Here is a 22,875-nt window from a genome sequence, read left to right as displayed (position 1 = left end):
CAGCATCACCTGGGAACCTGTTAGAAATGCAAATTCATAGGCCCCACCTCAGATTTAACTGCAGCAGAAAATTTGATTCAGGAATCTGTGTTTGAAGAAGCCCTCCAGGTGATTCCAATGCACACTCAGGTTTTAGAACACCGGCTTGCATGGTTGAAAGAACATAAAAGCACTAACACCAAACCTATAGAACAGGTATCAGAGCTTGGAAGAAAATCCAGGGGACAATAATAAGCACCCTAAAACCCAAATGGTTGTGTGGTGGGAAAGAGGATACATCAGACATGTTTAGGAGCATTCCCAAAGCTAAGCTAGCTCTACATAATTGCAAAGCCAGCCTAGAAGCCCTTAACAAATGGCTTTTATTTTATTTATGGATTTCCTTCAGAAATGCTATATCATCAATGTACTTGATGGCACAGAGTATGATATTGTATGGAAAAGCATAGTCATAGCTGACTCAGTAAAAAAAAGAAATTTAGGAGAGTAAGACTCTTAACTGTAAGCAAGTTTGAGGCATATCGACATTTTACAGTGTTTTTCTTTCCATGTATACATATGGACGATAAACTATAAAAATAATGTTCAGTGGCGTTTAAATAAGCTTTTTCAATAAGTTTAAAATTAAAATTCTAAGAGATAAGAAAACATAGTGTCAGTTTAATTGGCAGCCTTTTCTCCTTCCTAGTGTGAATGAAATAATGGTACATCACAAAATCGATGCTTCTTAGTTTGATGAAATACAATAATTCACATAAGTATTAGCCCCTGCTTGTCAGGTTCTTGTCTTTGCCAAGGACACTTTGTTTTTAGAAAAGGTTCAACTTTTACAGAACAGTAGCTTCCTGCTTTGGTCAGTTTCAAGGGGAAAATACACAGGGTCAGAGAAGGAAAAATGAAACTTCTTAGAGAAGAAAAACAAGTTTTCTAGGTTTCATAATGCTCCTATCACATTGCAGTATACTAGAAGAAAGTACAGCACATTGGCTGAAGGTATATGTTTTAGATTCTAATTCATCTCATTTCAAATCCTGGCCCTATCATTAGTTAGCTATGGGCTTTGGACAAATCATTGAACCTCTCTGCGACTCAATTTCCTTTCCTATAAAACAGGGATAATATTCATAGGGTTGGGGCAATAACTGAGGTAGATAATTCATATGAAGTGCTTACAGAACACCTGGAGCATAATAAATACTCAGGGATTGAGAGCTAATATAATTGCCTGCAATCTGCAATGTAACCCCACTCACAGGCTGTTTTCAGGGCAGCTGCCCAAAGGGGTTCTGCCCAAAAGAACAACAAAAGGAAGCCACTGGTGACTGGCTTAACTGCTTGAACCTGCACAGGAAGGGTCAACCCAGCTTTTATTTTGATGAATGAAATTTTCCTCTCTGAGAAAAATTTCAGAACCATTTCAAAACCTCCAGAAAGTAAGTCAATTAAAGAGTCTTTCTAATCACGTTACATTATCAAAATGAAAATACTTTTTCATTAGGGAAAAGCACTTCAGAGGTTGTAATTCTGATTGATGGTGAGGATCTTTGAAGAAAATGACTAGTAGTCAGAGACAGACATATTTCAAAGCGACTCATCCATCCCAGATTGAATCAACAAGGAAATTATTTTTCTTTCCTGAACCAGTGTCCAGATCATCACACATACAAAAAAAAACTTGCATTGAATCCTCAGAGAGCCTTTCCCTTGATAAATAATGTAGGTACAGAAAGATGAAGAGAGCAACTGGAAGGAGTGATGTCACATAGGTCTAGGATTTATTCTTCTTCTCTGTAGTATGTTGAATACTGTCATGAGGTTAAGAACTCAAGAGTTGTGGGCTCTGATCTGAAAGATAGGAAGCATACATCCCTTTATCCAAATAATATCTGCCTCTTGACTCTTTTGCTTTAGTTATTGATCTAGGAGACTCTGAACTATAATTTGAAGTCTATGAAGTCTAAAAGAAATGTGCTTAAATAAAGTACACTCAGGCACAATAGACAATACATACACACAGTCCCTCACTGTGAGTGTTACTAGGTTTGTAGATTTTCTGGAATGAATTTTTATTTTAATACAATGTCCCCTGTTCTACCATTTCCTATTTTGTTTCCTCATTCTCTCTGATTACTAATGAAATAATAGTCATTATGGAAAAATAATTTCATTATAAATTTAAACCACGATGAAAAGTGAACTCCCCAGAATGTTATTATGTTCCAAAGTCAAATACAGATATATTTGAGAGACAGTGTGTGTTTTGGGGTAATGACACCACTGAAGATGAAGCTGATTATGCTGTACCACAGTGATATTAAAGCGTGAGGTGACTTTCCTACTCTAAAGTGAGCTTTGGATGTGCCTATATCCTTCATAGGATCACCATGGGTTCAAGGTCTCACCTAAGCTTGTCAGGTTCAAAGACTTGTTTTAATTTGTTCCATTAGGAATGACCATATGCTCAATGCCTGACTCACGTTAACCAAACTCATAAGAGGTTGGTTTGTAAACCAAAATGTCAAGTTGCTTACAATGTGGAACATCTTTCCAGTGTGGGGAACTGGAACAGTGTCCTATTTTCTGTGTTAAAGTACTCTACTGACCGAACAATTAACAGGAACACTGTTTCTACATTATGGAATCAGGGCAAGTATAATTGGATGGCACAAAGTTATTTTAATCCCTACAGTGCCTTGTCCAATATGAATAAATGTCTATTAAATTAAAGCTGTTGTATTTTATCCAAGATACAGTCTATCTAAGAACACATTATCTATTGACCAGGACACACATTTCTGTGTCACATACACAATTCCTTTGCAAGTTTCAGGGCAGTGATTGGATACATGTTGGTTTCTGGTTCCATTAGGATCATAGCTACAATCTTCCAATGAAGGTCACCTCTGTCGACTCCTGATTTTCTTACCTATGTGTATATATTTTACTAGTTTCAAAATATTACCTTCTACCAATCTTGCCTCAAATTTTGATTCAGATATACTCTATCATATCCTGACTATATACAGAATCTTAGAATCAGGTCTGCTCTTGTTGGAAGAGACCTATTTTAAAGACCACTGGGTCCAACTTCTCATCTTATGCTTGAATCCTCTGTGTTATGTCAGTCTATTAGGTCATTTGGAGATTATTTATGTATACTTATGGAAAATCATCATTGAGATCTGATATTTCAACTGAACATAAAACCTAACAAAGATACAAACTCTCTTTTTTTCCAAATGACATCATTGTGAAGTTTCCCTCTCTTCTTTTTTTTTTTTCCCCTCTCTTCTTAAATGAGAGAGGAATCACAGTTTCTTTCCAGCTACCTGTCTTCATATGGTTTCCTGGTTTTGGCAGCTGTTCTAAAATGAAAAGTGTCCCGCTGCCAATATTTTCTCCCTGAAATTAACTGCTTTTGATGAGAAAGTGAGCACTGATGTTTGAACCTGCACTGACCTCCATCAGTCAGGCAGTCTGGTCAACTTATTATGTCCTGAGGGAAGTTTGGATTAGGGATAAGCAATACAGATAAACCAGAAGGCAAGTCTTGTGTCCAGAGAGGAGCTAAAGTGATCATTTGCAAACAGCACACTACTAGAACTCCCTGCCTGAAGGGTCACCTAAGAGACCTTGGAAATGGAAAACATCAGTTCAAGGAAGAAGTACTTAGATGTTGGGCATACGGATTATTTAGAACCACTTTGATTTCTTAGATTGACATGCTATTACAGAAGACAGACACGAATGTAGATGAAAAGGCAGATGAAAGTGTCAAAATCAGAAACCTATTGCTCAGTGGGAGATAAAAAAAAGACAGAGGGTTTTAGGATGGGGAAATATTGCTTACTCTCTTGCTCTCTCTTTTTTCTTAGGTCCCAACAAAAGAAAGTACTCTGAAGAATCAAAAAGAGGATGATGTAACCATATTTAACATGTATCTGATTCTTTGGAATACTAACAAGGGAAACTATAAGTTACATAAAGTATTTACATCAACTAATATTGAACAGTATGTTTCAATATAATATACACATATTGAGCAATTTTTATTAACAGAAGCAGTGCTGAGTACTGGAGATATAAAAATAAATATAGCCTGATTCCATTCTTGAAGGAGATGGTGGTCCAGTGGGGGAAGAAACAGATGATTATACCACGATAGAATACAGGAGAGAGCTGGATTAAGACCCAGGTGGTCTGCCAATCCAGAAGCTAACTGACTTAGCTTGGATGGGATCTGAGAAGGGGTTTATGGAAGATGTGATGTGCGTCTTCCTCCTTCAACTTTTTTAAAAATAAACCTTATTCTTTAGAACAGTTTTAGATTCACAGAAAAGAAAATGCAAGCATAGGACAGAGAGTTCTCACACATCTTATACCTAGTATCCATTATTATTAACATCTTACATTAGCATGGTATATTTGTTACAACCAGTGATCTAATATTGATATATTATTAGTAAGTAAGGTCTATAATTTATTAAGATTTTCATAGTTTTTCCAAACATCCTTTTACTCTTCCAAGATTCCATCTAGGATACAGCATTACATTTAGTTGTTGTATCTCCTTAGGTTACTCTTTTTTTAAAAAAAAAAAAAATTGGGGTTAATTTTTATTACCTTTTGAAAATTTTTATATGTGTTTAAGTGGTAATAGAGCTTTTTTTTTTTTTTTTACTTTTTTTTGCGGTACGCGGGGCTCTCACTGTTGTGGCCTCTCCCGTTGCGGAGCACAGGCTCCAGACGCGCAGGCCCAGCGGCCATGGCACGAACCCGTGTCCCCTGTATCGGCAGGCGGACTCTCAACCACTGCGCCACCAGGGAAGCCCGGTAATAGAGCTTTTTAAAATTAATTTTTATTGGAGTATAGTTGCTTTACAATGTTGTGTTAGTTTCTGCTGTACAGCAAAGTAACTCAGTTATATACATACATATATCCACTCTTTTTTAGATTTCCTTCCCATTTAGGTCATCACGGAGCGTTGAGTAGAGTTCCCTGTGCTATACAGCAGTTTCTCATTAGTTATCTATTTTATATATAGTAGTATATATATGTCAATCCCAATCTACCACTTCATCCTATCTCCTGCTTCCCCCCTTGGTAGCCATAAGTTTGTTTTCTATATCTGTGACTCTGTTTCTGCTTTAAATACAGCTTTTATACAAATTAAATTTAGCAATACCATCTGAAGGTAGAAAATAGCATATCTATAATGTACACATATAAACATATAAATAGACACAACCAGAGATCTCATAGTGTTCATTTTAAAACTTAAGTCTCAAATCAGGTACAATACAAAACTCACTAGTGTATAAATAACAGTTGGAATAAACTAAGTTTATTCGTTCAGATGGCTAAAGTCTTTTATTACTTGTGAAGAAGAGCTTTAAGACCTGTATTTGCCCTTGACAAGCAATTATTAAGGAGGCTGCAATTTACAGTTTGGGCAAGAGAGTTCTTCTAGCAGTCTGCGTTTAAAAAGCCCTCCTTTCCTCTTTTTTTTAGTTTCAGATTCTGGTGACTGAGTTAATCCAGGCTCAGTCTCAGGTGATTGTGTAGGCTGTATTTACATTTCAAAGACATGATAAGATTCATAACTTTAAGGGACAGAGAAAAAAATTTGTCCTAGGAGTTTTGGAGTACATTTGTCTATTATCATAAGTCTTAGGGCGATTATTATTTAAATTTTGTTTCTTCTTAAGTACGGAACACTTTTGCTCCAATATCCTGATTTTTAAAATATCTACAAGTATTTCAGAGGAATAGGTGACATTTTGGGATTGGTAAAGATAAATGGGCATTGACTTATTTCTAGAGTTGTATTTCTGGTTCTGTTCCTTCGGCTACTCTTTCCTCTGAGTTTCTTAGACTTTCCTTGCTTTTGATGGTCTTGAACGTTTCCAGATGTATTGGTCATTTATAAAATGTCCCTCTATTGGGATTTGTTTAATGTTTTTCTTACTATTAGGCTGCTGTTACGGATTTTTGAAAGAAGGACCACTGAGTTAAAATGCCATTTTTATCACATCATACCAAATGTCTTACAATCAACATAATGTATCACTGTTAATGCTGACTTTGATCACCTGATCACCTGGCTGAGGTACTGTTTGTCAGGTTTCTCCAGTGTAAAGTGCCCCCCAACTCCCAGCCCCTTTCCATGCTGTGCTCTTTGAAAGGAAGTTACTTTGCACTGATTGTGCTTAAGGAACACAGAATTATGTTCCCCTTCTTAAGGGTGCAGTATCTACAATTATTTGAAATTTTTCTGCACAGGAGATTTATCCCTTCTCTTCCATATTTAGTTATTCCATCATTTATTTATATCAGTATGAACTCATGAATATTTATTGTATACTTTGGGTTTTAATCTAATTCTATTTTCTGTATTTTCTTGCTCACATTGTTCCAGCTTTGGTCATTGGGAACTCTTTCAATTGGCTCCTATGTCCCTTTAACGTAATTTCATCATTGTGGAATATTTTATTTTTTGAGCACTTTCTTATTTTCTAAAACTCCAAGATGCTCCAAGGCTCATTTTGTATATTTCCTTTCACTCTTCTATCTTTCGAAAGATAAGTATAGTCAGTTCTGCTATAAGGCTTACTTTGAAAACATGAATTTGTTTCAGCATGACTGATATATTTGGGAATAATTTGAGCATGACACCAATTTAGTACTTATGTATGCATGAGAACCACTAAGGAAACATACAAATCTAACTCTACTAACATGAGCTACATAAAACTAACAAAATGAACCGGTGCAAATACCTCAAACATCTAACATTTTCCTCAGTTCACTGAGGGTGTTAAAAAACACATCCATCCACTTATGGTGTTACAACTTTCCTTCTGATTTCATGTAACCCTCCTTCCACCACTTCACAATAATTCACAGGCTGCAGTCCTGCTGCTGCCCACTTCCACAAGCAAGTTTCAGGTCTTTTTCAAGATGAAGTGCCATATTTATTGCAGCATTTGCCATTTAAGGTACATAAAACTGTGCCTCTGTTTTTATCAGGGTCCTATCTTGTTTTTACATGTGTCACTAACAAAGTTTTGGAGTGCTGTGCTCCTAACCCTATTTTGGTGGAAGTGAAGGGGAGGGGTTATTGTGCACTTTTGCACAGCATGGTGATTTTTAGGAATACACATGTCATGTAATAGCAGAACAGACTGTAGGTGTTATTGATTGAAAAGAGGAGAAAAACTATTTGGGCAGAGAAGGCATGCAACTATGAAAAAATATGATATGGGTGGTGCACTTTACCTCATTTTATGTTGGTGGAGCAGAAAAGGAAACGGTGAGTTGAGACCAAAGGAATAAATAGGAACAAAAACAAGTGCAAAGCATTTGTTATGATAAAATTGGACACTAATTCTATAGTTGTTAGGACGTCCTCAAAAAGTCATGAGCATTGCAGTGACACATACAAATTGGCATTTTATGTAGATTTCCCTGTTTTGGCCACTAGGAAGAGGATGGATTGGAGAGCAGCAGGAATCTAGGCTGGAAGACCAGGAGGCTTTTGTCATATGACTAAGGCCCAGAATATGGCAGTAGTACCTAGAATGAATTGAAATAGAAAGACTAATGGAATATTTAGGAGATACAGTTGACAGAGCTGGGTAATTTTTGAACATGGTGGGTGGGGTAAAATGTCGTTAGGGGTGGTGAGGAACAATAGAAACATCCCAGATTTCTGACTTGAACACAATGATGGATGGTCATACCACTAACTGCAATTGAGAATATGGCAAGAGGGAAAATCTGGCAGGGGTCTGGAGTGGAGGGTGGGATTGGTGGGTTTGAGTTAATAAGCCTGGTATGGGACAACTTCCAACAAACAGGGATGTCTTACACACACCTATGCAAGTCTGAACTCAGAATTTATAATATATGACTAATATCTTCCTAAGTTTGGAAAAGAACATTTAAGAAATAAATGCAACAAGGATTTGTTTTGCTTACTATCTTTTCTCATGACTAGCTCCTTCTCATCTTTCACATGTTAGCTTAAATTCACCTCTTCAGAGAGAGCTTCCTTGACTAAGTCTTCAGCAGCTGACGCTAAGACAAGGATATGCAAGCAATTATTCAGAAAATTATTTATAAAGGGAGTGAGGGAGTTGGAACAGAGATGGGAGTAAACCAAGCAAAGCTGTCATCTCAGGCAAAAGGTCCTGAGGAGGGTTGATTCCCCCAGGGGAACTCAGTGTAAGTTTTATCTCAGACTTCCATCCTGAGGCAAGAAGTCTGGCCTTTCATAATCCCCAACTTGACAGTTATTGGTTAACCATTCCCCTGGGATGAAAACTTGCAGGCACTTTTGGCTCTAAACTGTGCCCAGGGCAAGGCAGCTCCATAGCCCAAGGACAGGCCTCCAAAGTAAGCTGCAAGTACACTGCTCACACACTCAAGGGGAGCAAAGCCAGAAACAAAGGTAAAAACTGCATTCAAAGGGATGTGGGTAGAGCACAGACATTGCAGACCAGGGGTCAGCAAATTGGACTCTCAAAACAAATCCAGCTCGGTGCTTTTTGTTAACTTTATTGTGGTATAATTTACATACTGTAAAATTCACCTATTTAAAGTGTAAAATTTTTAGCATATTTACAGAGCTGTGTAGCCATAACCATAATGTAATTTTAGAGCATTTTCATCACACTAAAAAGAGAGTTGTACCCATTAGCTGTCACTCTTCACTGCCTCCTCATCTGCCCCCAGCCCAAGGCAACCACTAATCTACTTTCTGTCTCTATGGATTTGCTTATTCTGAACATTTTATATAAATTAGATGATGCATTACGTGGTCTTTCATCCATGTTGCAGCATATATAAGTATTTTATTTCTTTTTATGGCTGAATAATATTCCTTTGCATGAATATATCACCTTTTGTTTATCTATTCACCAGTTGATGGGCATTTAGGTTATTTCCACTTTTTGGATAGAAATAATGATGCTATGAACAGTTGTGCTCAAGTTTTTGCACGGACATATGTGTTCTTTCCTTTTTTCCCTAGCTTTATTTAGATATAATTGATGTATAATATTGGGTAAGTTTAAGGTGTACAATATGTTGATTGAATACAAATATATTGCAAAATTATTATCACAGTAGTGTTAGCCAACACCTCCATCACATCACATAATTATCATTTCTTTTTTGTGGTGAGAATATTCAAGATCTACTCTCTTAGCAACTTTCAAGAGTATAATACAGCATTATTAACTATACTCATCATGCTGTACATTAGATCCCCATAACTTATTTGTTGTATAACTGGAAGTTATAAGACAAGGCCAGATTTTCCCTACCCCCAGCCCTTGATAGCTACCATTCTACTTGTTGTTTCTACAATTTTGGCTTTTTTAGATTACACATGTAAGTGATATGATATAGTTTTTCTCTTTCTCTGCCACACTTATTTCACTTAGCATAATGCCCTCAAATGGCAGGATCTTTCTTTCTCATGGCTGAATAATATCCCATTGTATACATATACCACAACTCCTTTATCCATTGAAGATATGGACATTTCATTTGTTGATGAACATTTGATGGACATTTCATTTGTTGTTTCCATATCTTGGGCATTTTTAATAATGCTGCAATGAATATGGGAATACAGGTATTTCTTTGAGATCCTGTTTTCATTTCCCTTGGATGTATATATCCAGAAATGGATTGCTGGATCATATAGTAGTTTTATTTAAAATTTTTGAGGAACCTCCATACTGTTTTCCATAGAAGCTGTACCAATTTCATGGACATATGTTTTTATTTCTCTTGGGTAGATACGTTGGAGTAGAATTGCTGGTTTATATGGTAATTCTATGTTTAACATTTTGAGGAATTTCCAGACTATTTTTCAAATTGGCTGCATAATTTTACATTCCCACCAGCAAGACATGAAGATTCTAATTTCTCCACTTCCTTGACAACACTTGTTATTGTCTGTCTTTTTTATTACAGCCATTCTAGTGAGTGTGAAGTGATATCTCATTGTGGTTTTGGTTTTGATTTTCCTAATGACTAATGATGTTGATCATCAGTTTATGTGCTTATTAGCCATTTGTATGTCTTCTTTGGAGATACGTCTATTTAAATCCTTCATCTACTTTTTTTCATTTTTTATTTTTTTGGCAGTACGCGGGCCTCTCACTGTTGTGGCCTCTCCCGTTGCGGAGCACAGGCTCCAGACGTGCAGGCTCAGCGGCCATGGCTCACGGGCCCAGCTGCTCCATGGCATGTGGGATCCTCCCGGACCGGGGCACGAACCCATGTCCCCTGCATCAGCAGGCGGACTCTCAACCACTGCACCACCAGGGAAGCCCCTTCACCTACTTTTTAACTGGGTTATCTGCTGCTTGTTTTTGTAAATAAAATTCTACTGGAATACAACTATAATCATTTGTATACTTATTGTCTATGGCTGTTTTTGTGCTACAATGGCAGAGTTGAATAGTTGTAACAGTACCGTATGGCCCACAAACCTAAAATATTTACTATCTGGCCCTTTATGGCAATAAGCCCCATCTACCCTGCCCCCATCCTAGGAATGAATGTTTATGTGTGTGGGAGGTGAGGAGGGGACTGTCCTTTCACCTCTTGCCCCGTGAAGAAGTTTCCATGGAAATACTTGGAACTGCTTTCCCAGAATTCACTAGGGCATGGTGTATGAGAGTGTTTCCTAAGGTGCAAATGTGAAGTGAACTAATTCTCACTAAAGAAAGTCACCTACATGAGGTGAGTTGGCTTCAGTAGGAAAAAGGGAGAAAATAGCACCAGATTCCCAGGGGCTGAGAAAGGAGCCACCAGCCTGGAACAGAGCTGCATCTACCAGAGTCAGAAACTGTGAGAGAGTAAACAGGGCATCTTCAAGAGCCTACCATCACTCTTGCCAAAGAGAGTCAGCTTCAATCACCTCCCCGGCCCAGAAGGTGAGAAGTCATCTAGCCTTGTACAAACTCTCCCACCCAGTTCTTCTCCCTGCCCATCCCCTCTGTCCACACAGACAGGGTACAAAATATGACCAGCTAGAGCTAGGAACAAAGTGAGCAGAGTGGGGAGCCCACTCTCTCCTCACCCACTTCAGGTGTTCAGGCTGCAGCTGACCCCTGTGCAGGGACCATAACTTGCATTAGGAGATATTATTACTACATGGTTCTGGACATCTGATTTTCTGAATTGAGGCAGTGTTTGTGACTTGAAGGGACTCTGGGTCTCTCTATTACTTTAGACTGAGCTTCAAAATTTAGACACTGCCTGGGTTTCTTTTGGGGGCAGGGACTGGCTCCTCACATTGAGTTAAGTATACGTGATACAGTGGGAAAAGAAAGCAGTAATCTTTTGATTACATCAGAAATTATGCTGTTCAACATATTGTCACACATGTATGTGAGACTCTGGCTTGAGATGACATACAAATGTTTGTCAAATAGGTTAAAGACCATGTGATAGTTAAAGAAAATAAAATTCAAGAGTTTCCCCATGGTGTATAACTTTTGTTTCACGTAGGAAGTCCATGGCTCAGTAGGTGTCCTAATGGTATATAACCTCTCCCCATATTTTGTTAAATCAGATGTCACCTCTCTCAGGAAGTCTTCCCTGAGCACCCCTCAACCCTTACCCTGCTCCAAGGCAGGTCACAGTTCCTCCTCAGTGTTACTGAAGCACCTAGAACCTCCCCTTATCAAAGCTCCCACATTTTATAATGTAATCTATTTTCTTGTTTATCTTTGCTGCCAGTCCCAGAATTCCTTGAGGGCAGAGAGCATATCTCCTTCACTGATATATCATAGCATAGTGCTGACAAAGAGTAAGTGTACTCAATCAGTATTATTTAAATCAAATACTGCTTAATAAACTCATTTATGTCAAATGAGGTATGACTAAGTGCAGCCACTCACCATAATGCAGCCCAAGGAGGAAAGAGTGAGGAATGGGGACCAAGTAGCAAAAATCCACTCCTTTTCCTAGTAAGTCAGAAAGTGGCTCATTAGAATCCTCTTCATAGTGAATTGACAGATGATGGATCAGCATACTTCATATTCTGTTGAAAGTCACACAAAAACCTTTTCCCGCTTTAGCTGCTCCTATATTTCTGATGTGAAGTTGGATAAAGCAACTTCTCTCTGTACCTTTGAGAGGCTTTAACAGATGTGGATCACTGAATGATAGATGTGGATGCAGCCATCAGTATCAATTGGACGGCAGCTGAAGTAAGAGGATCAGCCATCCTGCAGTCTGGTTTGCCAACCCCATATAGCTAGAGCCTGGACAATTGATCTTTGCTGCTTTAGGTGATCAAACTGCAACCTATTCAAGATGCATATGGTTTCAAAGGCTCCCGAATGCTGATGCTGGACACTGCTAAAAGGGGAATAATGAGCCTAGCACCATTAAAGTTGGAGTCAATTATCAGAGTCAGGAGACTGACATTGTGTGTTTCTAAGTATAATTTGCATCCTTTGTATCTATAATAAAACCTTAATGATTTTCCTGTAGCTTGATCATTCCCTGGGGAGTCACATTTACAGCTTGGACGAGTAGTGTAGGATGACATGAGCAACACAGTACCATGAAGTTACTGCCCCCTGAGGTTTAATGCCATCCCTAAATTTCTACCATTCAAGCTTCCAAGCTAAGGATTGCTTTCTCTGAGCCAGCTTTCCCAGGGTGTATTTGTACCATATTATTTCCATAGTAAGTGATACATTATTTGAGAAAAAAAGTTCACATGGCCAAATAAATGTGGGAAATCCTCTACTAGATGAAGTCTCTTGACATCAGGACATTTCTGAGTTAATTATGTACCACGAATTATGTGTATATATATTAGGAATTTCTAAGGGAGGAATAATGTTAACCAAACATTTCACCACTGACCATTTGGTCATGAAGCTACTAGTGGATTATATTCTGACAACATCCTTTGGGAAATGCTGACTTAGGGAACACTCCAGGGATGGCTTCACATCGTGTCCCCAAATCCTTACTGTGAAGCAGTTTGCAAAGTGCTTTCCACCCATATTTTTTAGCTTTTAAAGTTTCTTTAATTAACTTTTCATTTCAGAATAGTTTTTTTAAACATCTTTATTGGAGTATAATTGCTTTACAATGGTGTGTTAGTTTCTGCTTTATAACAAAGTGAATCAGCTATACATATACATATGTCCCCATATCTCCTCCTTCTTGTGTGCCCCTCCCACCCTCCCTATCCCAACCCTCTAGGTGGTCACAAAGCACCGAGCTAATCTCCCTGTGCTATGTGGCTGCTTCCCACTAGCTATCTATTTTACATTTGGTAGTATATACAAGTCCATGCCACTCTCTCACTTCACCCCAGCTTACCCTTCCCCCTCCGCATGTCCTCAAGTCCATCCATTCTCTATGTCCGCGTCTTTATTCCTGTCCTGCTCCTAGGTTATTCATAACCAATTTTTTTTAATTCCATATATATGTGTTAGCATACAGTATTTGTTTTTCTCTTTCTGACTTACTTCTCTCTGTATGACAGACTCTAGGTCCATCTACCTCATTACAAATAACTCAATTTCATTTCTTTTTATGGCTGAGTAATATTCCATTGTATATATGTGCCACATCTTCTTTATCCATTCATCTGTTGATGGACACTTAGATTGCTTCCATGTCCTGGCTATTGTAAATAGAGCTGCAATGAACATTGTGGTACATGACTCTTTTTGAATTATGGTTTTCTCAGGGTATATGCCCAGTAGTGGGATTGCTGGGTCATATGGTAGTTCTATTTGTAGTTTTTTAAGGAACCTCCATACTGTTCTCCATAGTGGCTGTATCAATTTACATTCCCACCAACAGTGCAAAAGGGTTCCCTTTTCTCCAGCATTTATTGTTTGTAGATTTTTTGATGATGGCCATTCTGACTGGTGTGAGATGATATCTCATTGTAGTTTTGCTTTGCATTTCTCTAATGATTAATGATGTTGAGCATTCTTTCATGTGTTTGTTGGCAGTCTGTATATCTTCTTTGGAGAAATGTCTATTTAGGTCTTCTGCCCATTTTGGATTGGCTTGTTTGCTTTTTTGATATTGAGCTACATGAGCTGCTTGTAAGTTTTGGAGATTAATTTTTTAAAAAATTACAAAGATATTACAGAGTTCTCCTAGAGCCCACAACCAGTTTCTCCTATTGGTAACATCATACATTCCTGTGATACATCTGTCACCTCTAAGAAACCAATACTAATTCATTACTATTAACTCAACTCCACACATTTTTTGGACTTCACTAGTTTTTCCTTAATGTCCTTTTCCTATATCACATCTAGGATACCATTTAGTCATGTCTCTTTAGTTTCCTCTGGCCTGCAACAATTTCTCAGACTTTCCTTGTTTTTGATGACCTTGATAGTTTTGAGGAAGGTGCTTTTTAACAGCAAGAGAGAACAGGGAAGCAATGAAACCAGAAATCTTCTGGAGAGAAAGAAGATGAAGAAAGTTTGAAAGGGCAGAAAAATGTAAGAAAATAAAAAGGCAGGAGAAAAAGTTTATTGACTGTTCAGTTTTACAAGATCAACCCTGACCATAAACTAATTTTGTGGAATATATGTATGGAAAAGATGGATGTAAACCACATTTTAAAAATTTACATCACTCATATATACCAAATCATATCATTTTCTCCTAAACTGATGCCTGGAATAGTTCAAAAGAAAAAAAAGGCAAATATCAAGTCAAAAGATAAAACTCAATAAAATTTAGGACTAAGAAAGACAAAAGTGACTTGAGATGACCAACAGGAAAGAGTCTGAAGGTTACAAGTGTCAAAAGATTGTTCATCAGGATGACAGCCCTTTGATTGAGTTGGTAGCTGTTGAAGCACTATCTTTTGTTCCCTCCTCTTTCTTCTCAATAAAGGATAGTTTTGAAAGTAGGAAACAAGAAATCTCTTAGAAGGCTTGTCTCCTTGTTTCCTGCACTCAGGTTGGAGGTTGGGGCAGGGGGTGGGAGGAACAATGGCTCCTAGTGACTATTTTTCTCTTCCCCAAACCAAGAAAGTACATTTTCCCTTAAACTGGCCAGACTGAAAGAAACCCATGTGTAAGACTAGAGAGGTGGTTATCTGTTGGGTCCAGCGTAATCACTGGCCACAGAAGCCATGGTGAACAGCATGAGCAAAGAGATCATGACCTGAGCAAGTGGCCAGGGTAGAATTTCTCAGGGCATGCAATGGAATGAGACCTGGTGTGGATCTAGGTAAGAGGACAGCCAATCATTTTATGAGCAAGACCTGAACAAAGCACACATCATTTCTACCCAAACACCACCAACCTGAACTTAGTCACATGGTCACACCTAGATGCAAGAGAAGCTGGAAAATATAGTCTTTTATTGGGTGGCCATATGCCCAAGTAATATTCTATTACCATGGCAGACAGCAAGAACAGATACTGTGAAATAGCTTTCTACATACCCAAACTGTTTGCCCATTCTGCATTCCCCCTTTGTAGTTCATAGAAGCCTGATATTGTTTAAAGAAGCAATGTGACCAGCTGATGCTTGTTTTGCAGCTTCCACTGTAGTTAGGAGATGCCATATGGCATAGTTTTGGCCAAGAAGAACAAAAACAGAAGTTGTCTGGAGGTTTTAGATAAAGCTTTTATTTGACTGATAAAGGAAGATAGGTACAGCTAGTGCTGCCTTTCCTAATTCTTCTTGCCTGGAATGCAGATGTGATAGTTGAAGTTGTATGTCCATGAGGAAAGGACAAAAGAATGGCAGAAAAATCTATCCTGACATTCATGGCCTGTTGGACCAATATTAACAGTTACTACCTTTGGACTTGTGGCATGTAAGAGAACACCCCACCCCCTTTTTAAGCTTTAGCTAGCTAGATTTTCTATTTCTTGTAGCTTATTGCATTATGATACTGAGAATAAGTGGTCAGAACCAAAGATATCCTAAGAGCAAATAAGCAGACAACTCAGCCTGAGAAAGAACCATGTAAGAAGATTTGCCTGATGCAGTGTGATATTACACACACAGAGGTTAAATTCAAAGACTAAAAATGAACAAATAAGAAAAATAGGCTAACAGATGCATTAACAGATGTAAATACCCTATCAGAGTATTTATAGATAGGGTAGTGAGAACCCTAAATGTAATTATGGGGTATTAAGAAAGTGCAGACAGAATCTGTAAATCCCTCAGAACATATATATGAGAGTGAAGGAGTAAACAGAAGTAAACAGCAAACTTATATATAAAGGAACAGAAATAGAGCCACACATGTGACTAGAAAATTATTAATATAACTAGAAGAAGTTAGCGAACAATGAATATAATTGCAAAAATCATGACCACAAAATGAAACTTTCATTAAATATCTGTAATTAGCTGAAATGCTTACCATAAAAATCTCGGAAAATCTGTTCAATATTTATCCTTGGTATTCTGAGTGTTTTTCTAAATAATATCTTTGCTTCTAAACTCATATTTTAAAACATCATTCAGATAACATCTGTCATAGGACTGTAAACTGTAGTGGTTATAAACCCAGATTTAGGCATTAGAATATCTGCGTTTGAGTCCTGGCCTGATCATTTACTTTTTGTATGTTAGTGAGTAAACTACTAACCTTTCTGTACTTCAACTCAACTATCTGAAGAACTATGATGACAGTAGTATCAACCTTATAGGGTTATTGTTGGAATCAATGACATGGTGCGTATTAAGTAACAGGAACATCATGAGTTCTCAGTAAGTGTTACCACTGTTGTTGTAGAAATACCTAAATCTAAATCAACTACTCAGTCTCTACAATGAGTGGATGCCACGCATAGAGAGTAACAGCCTTGAAGTTCCAGAAGCACATGCAACACAGTGAACGCCCTGAAGTCCAACCTGTCTGACGACAGTGGGGAGCAGAGGTCCAGAGGAGCACCTGGGCATAGATGCCATTGCTACTCAGAAAGGGTCATCTCATTTTCAAACCCTTCAGATTGGAGACTTGATTTATGCTTTCCTTTAGCTGATATTTCCATGCCCTTCCAGCCCTTTCCTTCTATAGATCCTGGGTCTTTAGAGGCTTTATCATTTGAGCACCTAGAGGTGATGGTTGAAATACTGAAGGTAAATAAGGGGAAAGGTTGATAGTTTTTCTCAACAACTGAAAAAACTACATATTTCACTGTTCTCTGTTGTCAGGAAACGATCATAATTGTCCCTGTCTATAAAAGAGGCTCTGAGATTTTCTTGTGGATTCCCCTCTTCCCCCATTTCTAGAAAAGAAGCCAAGATAGTGAACCAGGTACGGCAGATCATGCTAGGCAAGCTAAGTCAGAGATAAAATTAATATGATTGGTTCAAATGTACCCATTTCTTCATAACAGATGAGATTTAAATAAACTGGCGGTGCCATTAGTTTCCTCCCTCCCTTCAAATCAACTGAAATATACTCAGATCCTGTAACTTTTGCCTTCATGCATCCTTGTACATACCTCAGGAAGATTGGTATACACCATCTCGTTGCCTGAATATGTCCATGTTGTGTAAAGTTATATAAAATTCTTTGGAGAACTGAATCACATAAGAACAACAAATATTCCAAGGGAAAAAAAATCCAACAAAAGCTATACTTTTTCTAAGTGTATTGTTCTGTTCTGAAATTTAAATTATTTGAAAAGAATCTAAAGAAATAATGCCACTGAATACCCAGAATCCTTCAATTCACTGTATCACTGAAAGATTTCTCACCACCACCCAAAGGACTCATTCACTTTTCCTATCCAGAAAATGAGCATCATTATAGTAAAATTCTCCACAAATTTGCTTTGACCCTCCATTACCCTGTACTCAGTTCTCCCTTGCATCCAAGGGAATGATGTTCTCAAGGAATCTGTAGTCTTTCTATGTCAAGAAGACATTAATATTACACATAAGAGAATGCAAATTCTCTGCTGAGTCAAAGTTGTGTAATCTGGTATTCCTTAAAAGTCCCAAAGCAAAAAATTGTAAGTTCTGAAATAATTACATTTATGCCTTACTAATAGATAGTTAATTGGGAAACTTGTATGTTATAAAACTGCTTTAATGAATATTTATCGACGATCATTTGTAGAGTGCTATATCTCCACATGTAACTCGAGAGACATGTCTGACAGCAGAAAAACCACTTTTAGTCTAGCCAGTCAGGTTGCAGTGAGGCCTAGGTAGTGTGGTAGCTCCACATTCCAGAGATGATGGTTGAGGCCTAGCTCCAAAGTCAAAGAACTGGTTTTCAATCCTACTCTGTGACTTGGGATAGATATTTGGCAATTCAGATATCTCAAGTGGAAAATGCAGTGCCTGCCTCATAAAGTTGTTGTGAGGAATAAATGCATTAATCCACATGCTGAGCACAGTGCTGGGATATTGTCAGTACCTGAGAAACGGTGTTGGGGTTAGGTTATCATTCAGGGTCACACCTGGCCTAGATGGAAGATACACTTAGCGCCAACATCTGTACCCAGGGAGATGGGCCTCAGGCTTCTACTATGGGCAGCTGCTAAGTCTTTGGTCAGGGACCAATGCAAGAGGGATGGGAGCAGTTCCCACATCCCATGAACACAGAGGGAAGAAAGCCTTCCTTCCAAGGGAAAGAGGAATGAAGGAAGATAACACATCTGAAGGAAGATACAGCATAGAGAGAATTTATGCTCTGGAATGAATTCCTAGAACTCTTAGACAGTTGTGGCTTTTGGGAAAAACACTGGATTTATCATCAAAAGTTTGAAATGTAAGCTCCATGGGGGCAGAGAATTTGTTGGTCTTGTTTACCACTATATTCCCTAAAATAGAGTCTGGTGTACAGAGGTATTCAATACTGTACATATTTATGTATTGAAAAAATGAATCAATCAATTAAATCATCACCCTGTCTGTTATTAGCTGTGTGATCTTGGATAAGTTATACAGCTTCTCTGAACCTCATTTTATGACCTATAAAGCGAGAATAAAAATAATATGTACATACTTCAAAGGACTATTCAAGCATTAAAAGAAGTAGTGTTTTATTGCAATGTTTTGTCTGATCAGGAAGACTGTCAAAAATGTACACCACAAATTCAAAAAGAGTTATTGCAGTTGTGTCATAAAAGTGACAGAATGCCTTAGCCCTAAGAAGGCTCCCCCTAGCAACTCAGCAGTGCCTTAGAAGCCACAGCAGACTGGCAGTCAGAGGGCATGGCCAAACTCTCTTGGAGATCACAGGCTGCCTTCCTTCTCTGAATTGCAGGTTCAACCATGATCTTCTCCTCTTCCAGGATGAAATTTGGAAGGGAACCCCCCACACAACTGCAAGTGAACTTTCCAGTGTTTGCTTTAAAATCTGCCTTATTATAGTTTCATTACGCATTATATACTGAGTCAAACAGAGAAACACCTCACCCAGTTCCTCGTCTAATTTTCCTCTGACCTTCTCCTTTTTCCTCATTTTAACCTCCTCTGCTGTCCCCAATCCATGTCTTCTCTCCCCAGCCACCCTGGTCTGGTAGACTAGAAAGAGCACCAGATTAGTATTTAGAATTTCTGGGTTTTTGACTTGGCTTTGCTAAAGCCAATCAACACCTGTCTGAGCAAGTCATTGTACCGCTTGGAATTTTAGTTTTCCCACATTCGAAGTTGTGATATTTGGTCTTTGTCCCTGATCCTCGCACAGAGTTCTAAAACCCTTGTAACTTCCTCAGTGGTAAGAGTGAGAAAAGCATCTTCGATATTCATCATGAGCCCCTTTCACCATACTTGAGTTTTTGTTAATTAAGTGACACTTGGAGGATGGAGGCTGGTTGCCAGAGAAACCAACCATTGAGAAGAGTTAAAATTTTCAGTCCCACCACCAGACCTCTGAGGAGAGAGGAGCTGAAATTGACATTGTTCACCAACAGTCAGTGATTTAATCAATCATACCTGTGTAATAAAGCCTCCATTAAAACCCCTAAATGACGGGGTTCGGAGAGCATTCAGGTTGGTGAACACATCAAGGTGCTGAAAGAGTGGTATGCTTGAAGAGGGCCTGGAAGTTCTGAGAGCCTTCCCACATACTTTGCCCTATGCATTTCTTCCATTTGGCTGCTCCCAAGTTGTATCTTTCACCATAAAAAAGTAATTGTAAGTAAAGAGCTTTCCTGAGCCATCATTCTAACAAGTTATTAAGGAAGGGGGCATGGGAACCCCTGATTTATAGCTGGTTTGTCAGAAATGCCGGGGATAGCCTGGGACTTGAAATTGGCATCTGAAGTGGGGCAGTCTTGTGGGACTGAGTCCTTAAACTGTGGGATTTGCATTAACTCCATGTAGCTAGTGTCAGAATTGCTTAGTGTGGATAACCCATACATTTGGTGTCAGAAGTGTTGAGAGTAGAAGAAATAGGAATTTACCTTTAAAAGTGAAGATACTGATATCAAACTCACCAGCTAAAAGTCTCATCTAAGTTAATATATGTAAATTCTGTAAATTATAAGCATTTGATACATTTAGTCCATTAATTTGTTCACTTATTAATTCATTCATTCACTTTTGGTGCTTTTAAGCACCAGCTATAAGGGATAATTATTATTAATATTCTAACTGGTCTCCACCTACTTTGGCTGATGAGAAAGGTAAACTCAAAGTGATCCACAAGTCATAGAAGAAAAAAAGTCCAGAGCACAGGAGGTGAAAACTAGGAAATTCTCACTGAAGGAATTTGTGCCTGTGGGTCTGTGGTCTTCTGCAGCCATGTGGTTTTCAAAACTCTCCTTGGCTGCACCCCATCATGCCATTTTGACAATGGTACTATCAACGCCCAGACCTCTCTGCCAGAGCCACCACTAATCAATCTCACACCGCCCTGTTATCAAGGCTGCAGGGGCCTGCGCTCTTGTGAATTACGTGTCAGAGTAATTAATCTTCTCCGTCCTGAAGCCCTTACATGTGGTCAACTGCCACCAAAGCCAAGAGCGATGGTGCAGATTAGTTGTTTAAATGCAGCCTGGAAGCTACCTTCTGAGTGAAGTGGTGCTAATCAAACCCTGCACCCTCACCATAATGGGTCTCTCACAGAAGCAAGTGGCTAATTATGGTCTGGCACTATTTTGGAATTTGGTGATTAACTCCCATAGGGTTGATTAGTTCTTAACACAGAAACATCTGTTTATTTGGGGGAAGCCCATTTATTAAGAATTCTCTTGATCCTGGGTCTTTTTACACTAATTGAATCATAAGAAGATTACTTGAAGTTAAATAAGGAATTCCCAACCATTAAGCAAATTGACATTTTTCAACAGCAGTTGTTATTTTTATCATTACTGTTGAAAACTCAGACATAGGGAATAAAAAGAATATAGCAAAATTATTTTACATTAGAAACAGAGGCATATTTCTACTAACAAAGTTTCAGATATTACTTTTATCCTTTTAAAATTAGAATAGAAAATAAATGAAATAGTTTTACTTAAATATGATATTTTTCCTATCTCAAGATATTTAATATAATTTAACTACCTTTGTGGTGGCAACATCTATAGTAAATGTCCTAGTTATGCAAAACCATTTCATTATGACCTGAACAGGGGCCAAGACTTTAGGTGGGGTCATTGTTTGAGTTCTTGTGAAAGTTCCATTACAATTTTTTTCCTGTACCAAATTTACTACTGTTAAATTTCAAAATCAAACGAAATGAAGAAACAAGTGCCATGAGACAGGAAAAAATAATATGCCTGGCAAGCGAATATTTTAACAATGTCTATAGTCTGTTTCTACATGTGTCCACTGGCCAGTTTTTAATCTATTTATTTATTTTGGGCAAATTTATTGACCAAATTCAGAAGACTCATAGTCATTGAAATAGCCTAAATTTGGGGTGTGTCTGTGTGTGTTTGCATGTATGTATGCATGAGAAGTTTACTTTCTAACCCCTGCCCCAATTATCCATTATTCAATAACATGTTTACTGTAAAAAGTGTTGGAAATACAGAGAAGCTAAACGAAAAAAGCAAGGTAAAACAAATCATTGCAGTCTGATCAAAGTCCAGCTTCATAAGGTTTAAGCTGCTAAGACTGAAAGGAAAAAATAAGTGTAGTGGGAATCCTGCTCCTTGATCTAGATCAAGAAAGAAAAATTTTGAAACAACCCAAGGGAAAAAATCTTATAAATGGTCATTTCAGGCAATTTATATTGAATAATGATAATTTATATTTAGTGGTACTTACTAAGTGTCAGGCACTTTATGGATATTTATTTTATCTTCCCAACCAGCCTATAATATAGGGACTCTTATTCTCACCATTTTAGAGCTGAGAATACGCAGGCTTATAGATGCTAAGGCAATTTGTCCACAAATCACTTCTAGAAAGTGGGAAAGGCAGAATACAAACTCATCACTTTAATTAAAGGCACTGTATTATCAACTACCACACTGCTTGCCTCTTTCCTAGTTTTAGACATTCAAAGATTACTGCAAAATTCCATGCAAAAATTATGAAGTAGAAATTCTATAGGTTGATATGGCTCTTAGTTGTATGTAGTAATGTGTGAAAACATTTTCTCAGGTAACGTCTCAGACTTGCGTTTAAAATGCCAAAAAGGCAAAAAAAAGACATACTGTTTGTACATCACCAAAGATGACTTGGAATGACCTTGAAGTATTTTAAAGAATTGGTGAGGAGATGAAGATGTTGGGCTGAAATCACAAAACACTGGTTTCATTGGTCATGGTATTATTGTTATACTTGAAAATGCAGTCTTCATTCATGTGAGATGAATAGTCTTAGCAGGATGTCGCCAGTCAAATAGGACATATCTTATTTCCTCAATTCTAAGATGCATTTTTTTTCTCAATTTAACATTTCTGATTTGG

Source organism: Aethalodelphis obliquidens, unplaced genomic scaffold (genome assembly GCF_003676395.1).
Source record: "Aethalodelphis obliquidens isolate GAN/ISIS:26980383/991018 unplaced genomic scaffold, ASM367639v1 scaffold26, whole genome shotgun sequence".
Lineage (NCBI taxonomy): Eukaryota > Metazoa > Chordata > Mammalia > Artiodactyla > Delphinidae > Aethalodelphis > Aethalodelphis obliquidens.
The sequence above is the reverse complement of the archived record's forward strand: the minus strand, read 5'-3'. Positions refer to the sequence as shown.